Below are 7,018 nucleotides of genomic sequence, written 5' to 3'. Positions count from 1 at the left end.
CTTTAATAAAATCATGCATGTAAATAGGAATGACTCACATGGCTTGATTAAGTCTAAAATATAAAACTCATAAATCAAAATAGTGAAACATGTAACACAAATCTTGTGAGTCATTATACTTAACTTTAAAATCTATACTCTCCTCTTATTCTCAGTACTTGAAGGCTAAAGGAACCTTTAAACAATACTTTCAAACTCATGCTTTCATTATGTGGAGAGTAAAACTTCTTTCAAACTTAGAGCTTATTGAGCTTTTAGGAACTTTTAACACTTGTGAACTCTAGAACTCTTTTAGACTCGGGACACTTGGAACTCGGGAATTTCTTCTAACCGACATAAACCATGTGAGCTACATAGAGTCCAACATCTTGCCCACATTGGGGAGAGCTATTTTATCCTTGCCATCGAAGTAGACTCTCATCTTTAGTGATCACTATCTCGGCCTTGGGCCCATAAATCTCGAATCTATGGTGGCACGTAATTCTGGGGCATGAAACCTTGGAATCATACCCAACTCGATGCTAAATACTACTTCCATACTCAGCTCAGGATTTTTAGAAAATCCACTTCAAAATAACTCAAGGGTCTATAATGAAGATCAAAATATATTCCTCTTTGCTTTAAATCATAATCAAATGTGGATTCCTATCTTAGCTTAGACACAAGGGGTCAAATCTTTAACTAAAATCTGAAACTAGCTTAGTTATGGGGTACTCATGGCCCAAACTGTCTTGAACAATAAATCTTAAAATGGGGGTCTATTGACCTAAATAGTAAATCTCAAGTCAACATCTCAAAATTCATTCTTAAGAATGCAATTACTTATAAGGTATCTTGAAATTTGTAAGTCTCATCAATAAGTATAGAAACATGTGCAAAATCATGCTATTTGACTTTCAATTCATGAAAAGTATCAAAACCTTGCAACTAATGATGATGGGTGAAAAGCCCTAACTCAATTTCATGTAAAATCTCATAAATTGCAGAAAACTTGTAATTTAAAATAAGCCTTTGGGGACAAGTGTAAAAGGATTACCCTTGTTCAAACCCCACATACCTTAGATTGTGAAATTGGATGAACAAGCTTGCTTGAGACTCTTTTTTTTGGAACTCTTGAGGGAGGGTTCTTGAAGCCTTTGACTTGGGAACTTTGAATCTTAACTCAATTTGTAGAAATTATGGTGAGTTCTTGAATTTCTTAGAGAAGGAATTTGGGTTTGTTCTTGAGGAAAAAACCCTAACTTTGAGATGTTTTTGGATGAACTGAAGTCATCTGGTTCGTTTGGGTATATTAAGATGTAAAAATGGTGGAAAAAGACAAAAAAAGTTTCTTTTAAAAATGACTTAAAATCACTGAATGAAATATGCGACGGTGAGTGCGACGGGTCCGTCGCTGGATCGACGGTCCGTCGGTTCTGACCGTCGCACTTGGGCCAGATTTAGACTTTTTGCCTTGCCTGCGACGGCTGGGTTGACGGTCCGTCACTGGATCGACGGTTCGTCGGCCTTACCATGCGCCTTACCTGAATGAGTTCTCACTGCCTCCTCTGTGACGGTTTGGGCAGCGGTTCGTCGCTAGCTCGACAGTCCGTCCGACCTCTCCGTCGCACCTGGGCAGTTCAGACTGCTTTCCGTAATTCGGTCATATTTTTCTCTTCCAATGTCGGATTTTGACGAAATGGATATTGTTGGAAAGATAATTCAATTTTCTACACGATAAAAAGTCATTTTTAGGAAAACTCTATATGATTTAAATACTAATCACTTTAGAAGTCATTCCTAAATCTTTTAGAGACGGAATAAGGCTTCACTTGACATTTTTTAAAGGCTCAGACTATGAGAGAACTTTATGGGGTGTTACAGGGGGGTTGTAGGAGTTATTTTAACCCCCGTAAAATTATATGAATTGCGGGGGTTAAAAACTTGTCGCTAAAATTTATAAATTTGTGGGGATTTTTAACCTCTGATATCCATCGAATATATTTGAGGGAATTTTTAATCCCCGATATCCATTGAATATATTTGCGGGGGTTAAAAAAATATTTAATATTTTTTGCCCCCAGAATATGCCTCGCTATTTTTCCCCAAAACCACTATTAAAAAACGGCCAAAAATCGACGCATAAAAAAGTGACGAACTATGTCACTTTTAAAAAAGCGCCGAGATAAGTGACACTATCCGTTGCTGTTTTAGTTTAATTTAACTTTTTATTTATTTTTTATTTAAATCGACAACGTCTTAATATCCGTGGTTTTTTTTGCGGATTATTGTGCCAACTAATTAACAAATAATTTATATTTTTTTAATAAATGCGACGAATAGCATCGTTATTTATTTAAAAATAATAAAAATTAATTTTTAAAAGGAGACATTGTCCGTCTATTTTTAAATTTTATTTTATTTTTATTTATTTTTATTAAATTCGACGGACAACGTTCCTATAATTTTTTGTTTTTAAAATATTAATTCTAGAAAAGCGATGCTATCCGTCGTAATTTTTAATTATTTTTATTTTTTTTGTATTTTACAAAAAGCGACAGATAGTGTTGCTTTTGTTAAAAATAAATAAAAATTAACTTTATAAAAACGACGCTGTTCGTCGATATTTCATATTTTTAGTTTATTATTAAATAAATATTTTTTATATTTAAAAAAATAAAATATATTCAATTATATATTGAATACATTGATATAATATGATCAATTGATCAAGGTAATAATATACTGTTGAAATTATAATATAATAGTATAAGTTAAATTAAATGATAATTCATCAAAGTATATATGAAATACGTTGTGTTACGAGGTAATATACTCATTTATGTGATATATATAGTACATATTTTGATGTTGATAGTCAGTCAAATATCTATATATATATGTATGTATGTATGTATGTATGTATGTATATATACATATCTTTCGTGTAGTAAATGTATATATCCAAATATTTTAAATAATACGTTAACATCGTATGATCGAGATATTAATACACTATTGAAGTTATAATAATGAAGCTAATTAACCAATAATTCACCAGATTAATATGTTTTATTACTATATATATAATACCGTATTCAAAAATTAATTAATCAAAAATTATTTGTAGTATTCGAAATACATAGACATTATAATGCAATTGATATCATTAATTTTATTTACATAATTTATTTATAATTAATTTAAAAATAATAATTTTATTTTTTTATATTAATTTTATATAGTTACTATATTTATTAAATATAAACCTAATTCAATTCAATTTTTCTAATTTATTTAAATTCTAGCCATTATACTCAATTTGTGTCAATTGAGTTTAATTTGACTCAATTGAAATTCCCAATTCAATTTTGTTAATCCAATTTCTAATTCCAATTTAACTCACCTCCTCAATTCTAATCTCAATCGTTCATCATATTTGATCAACGATCTATATTAAATCAATTTTCACTATTTTTTTTCTTGAAATTGTACAACTTCAGACTATTTTTCTTGAACCGGAGGTCTATTGAAAACAACTTTTTTTCCTTAACGGTAAGGTCTGCGTACACTGTACCCTCTAGCGACCCCAATTTGTGGGACTAAATTGGGTTAGTTGTTGTATTCATTATCTCGAAATCTCAAAGAGAAAACAATCAAAAGATGTCACCTTGATTGATTGATTGATTATTATTATTATTATTATGCTCAATTTATTTTGAATTTATTTTTAGTAATTTTTATATAATATTTTCTGTATGACAGACGTAATTTATTTGTAAGAATAATAATTTTATAATATAGTTTAATTTATTACAATGAATTTATTATTATATTTAAAAAATAACCTTGATATATTTGTAAGATAATTTTTACTTTTTTCTCACGCTACCCTTGGTATTACGTTCATGAAGTAGCAGTTTATATGTATAAAATTCTGAAGTGAAGTCTTAACACTGAACAACAACAATTGCATAGTGTCTGCTCATTTTGATTGTTGATATCCAATTTTGATCTCCTGATGCTCCTCGTAGGCTGCTATTTTATTAAAAATTATTAATTTTTAACATTAATATTTTTATGTATTATTTTGATATCAAATAAATAATGAAGTATCACATCAATGATTTTAATCTATTTAATTTTTTTCAATCTATTTATTTTCTAACCTGATTTTGTCAATTTATAACAATTTTAACCTAATTTTATTTAATTTATTATAATTCTTATTTAAATTATGTTTAATTAGACTCAATTTTAATTTTCATTTAAATTTAGACCAAAATTTTAATCTTTAGATCTCAATCATTGATCAATTGATATAACTACTGATCAAACCTCTTTCCATTTAAATTAATTGATATAACTACTGATCAAACCTCTTTCCATTTAAATTAAAAAGAAAACCGCTCCTTCACTACATTCTCTCTACAACTCCATCTTTCTCTCTCTTTCTCGCTCCCCCACATAAACTGATCGCCGGCGGCGGACAATCAAATGCCGCTGCCGCTTGTCACCGACGAGACCACCATCGGGAACAGCTCTTCAACTACCGCCGCCGCAAATCATGGGATTGAACGATGTGGATCTTACAGATGATGGTGATGGAGGAGGAGATGGTGTTGGTGGAGAAGATAAGGCATCGGGCGGTTTCGTGTTCGATTTGCCTTGATGCTGTAACCGACAATGGGGATAGATCCTAGGGTAAGCTTTAATGTGGATATCAATTTCACCTTTGTTAGTTCGTTTGACAATTTTTTAATTAATTAAATTAAATTGGTACTTTTTTGTTTTATAAGTAAGCAAAAACCTTGGTGTGGTTCTCCTAGTGAGAACTGATTGAAGATTTGTATTGAAAAAGAAGTAGATAGATATGCCTTATCTAACTCACAATTGCCTTTTCAGTTCTGTTCTTGTTTATATATTATTATGACATGTAATTGGTTGCTATATACATATAGTGGTCCTATATGGATTTTGTTTTATTGCAATTCAACCAGAAGAACACTACAAGAAAGTAACTTTCTTTTAGGATCTGTTTAACAATTGCTGTGTAAATTGTAATTACTTGAAAGTTTTCTAGTAATAATTATACAGTATAATAATTACAAACAATTTCACGTTAAACAAACTAACTGTGTAATTAGATTGCAATTACACCTAACTTTTTTTAAGATGGCCCAACCATGCCCTTATTATCTCTAAATACTTGAATATAATTGAATATGTTTCGGTTAATTTCTAGATTTATAATATTGTGACATTTTTTTTCTTTCATTTTGGTGAGGATGGTTATTAGGGAAATCAGTAATGCAATCTCTACAACTCTGTGTTTGGCCTCAACAATTCAGAGCAATTTACAAGAGAGGTACGTATAGTGTATAGTACTAAATTAATTATACCAACGATTTAAATGATTAATGATGGAATTATTAATTAATATATGATATATGTTTGGCTTATATAGAAGTAAAGGTGGATAAGCATGAAGTTGGAGGATTAGGATGGTTAATCAGAAGAAAAAAAGGAGCAGTGGCTATTAAAATTAGCTACAAAGCCATACAAATGGTGTTTATTTCTTGTCACCTTTCTGGTAAGTTCCCTAATCAACATATAAACTTCCTTATTCAAACATATTGACCTGTACAAAATATTTTTAAGTAACATAAATAAAAATATACTTCCTCCGTCCTAATTTATAATAAATCAAAGTTTACGCTTTAGTTCAAGTCTCACTGTCATACAAATAACGAAAATCTAATTGTGCACAACTTAAAAATGAAGGAAAAAACTTTTAAAATAGTGACATATAAATTGACATCGAGGAAGTATAATATAGTCAAGTAACCCAACCAAAAACCCCTTTCACACATTTGCCTTGTTATTATTTGGACTTAAATTACTTGTTGTATTTGAATATAATAAGGACTGAAAGTTTATCTGATTGGTTTGATTGGTTTTTATACTTTGTATTTTTTATGTAGCCAAGTGATACGACTAGTGGACTCATTTCGCCCATGGATGCAAGAAGACCACGTGATGATACTGATTCTAATGACAGTCGTTGATTTCATTGCAAATTGTCTTGAATATTCAATTATGATGATGTAATTGTGTGGTCTGAGCGAATCTTAGAATATTGAAGGTTTTGTATTTAAATTTGATTTTGAAATTTGAAGATACTAGTTAATGTTGAAAATTTGGAGTTTAAAGATGCTAATGTTGAAAATTTAATTTTGAAGTTTAATGTTAATGTTTAATTAGTCATGTTGTGTTAATGATATATGAATTAAATAAATATTAGATTGTAGGTTATGTCTAAAGGAACAATTAAATTTGAGCTAAAATTAAAATTTATAATTTGTTATTGAAAATTGATGAGTCCCACTAATTTTTTTAAAAAAATTAAATTTACGGAGGTTTTAAACCGCCGCAATTTTTAAATAAAATTTTATTATAAAAAGAATTAAATTTAGAGTAATGGAGGTCTCGACTGCCACAAAATAACTCCTGCAAATTAATTATGCGAGTCGAAAAAAAACTACAGCAGACTATTTGTGATGGCTCGTATTGTGGGGGTTTTGGAAATTGTTGGGGGGTTTAAAACCCCTGCAAACCTCAAAATTAATTCCCGCAATTTGACGTATTTTTTGTAGTGTTAAGATTTGCAATTAGAATAGGAAAATACCTAATTCGCCCCTTTTGGTTTATATACACGATGAAGTATAAATGTGTTTGACTTAGTTCTCACATTCCCGCTCAACGATGTAGTTGTGGGTCTTAGTTAGATAGACGGTTAGAGGATGACCATTCCCTAATTATGTTATCAACCTCGTGAATCAACAACCAAGATAATTAACTAAATCGACGAGAGTGTATAGATAAGTATGATTGTTCGCAGTATCTTGACCCTGAATTTATTCCATTATTATTTCCAACACTTTATAATCACAAATTATTTTCGGTTACTTTAAGCTTTCAAATCTCAAATGTTATTTATTACTTTTGCACTTATTTAATCTTGTAGTACTACTAGAAG

General features: G+C 30.1%; 1 long non-coding RNA gene across 2 annotated transcripts; it reads left to right on the top strand.

Annotated features, from left to right (window-relative positions):
* Positions 1–4,343: 4,343 nt before the first annotated feature.
* Positions 4,344–6,159, top strand: LOC107856062. Of its 2 annotated transcripts, none has more exons than XR_001670471.2 (4): positions 4,344–4,683; positions 5,267–5,347; positions 5,447–5,572; positions 5,964–6,159. It is a non-coding gene; the product is annotated as an uncharacterized LOC107856062 (long non-coding RNA). The 2 variants fall into 2 exon arrangements; XR_001670470.2 differs by having other exon boundaries at positions 4,345–4,683; positions 5,279–5,347.
* Positions 6,160–7,018: the final 859 nt, after the last annotated feature.

This window comes from Capsicum annuum, unplaced genomic scaffold (genome assembly GCF_002878395.1).
Source record: "Capsicum annuum cultivar UCD-10X-F1 unplaced genomic scaffold, UCD10Xv1.1 ctg5309, whole genome shotgun sequence".
Classification (NCBI taxonomy): Eukaryota; Viridiplantae; Streptophyta; class Magnoliopsida; order Solanales; family Solanaceae; genus Capsicum; species Capsicum annuum.
This window is presented reverse-complemented; position numbering and strand designations above follow the sequence as displayed.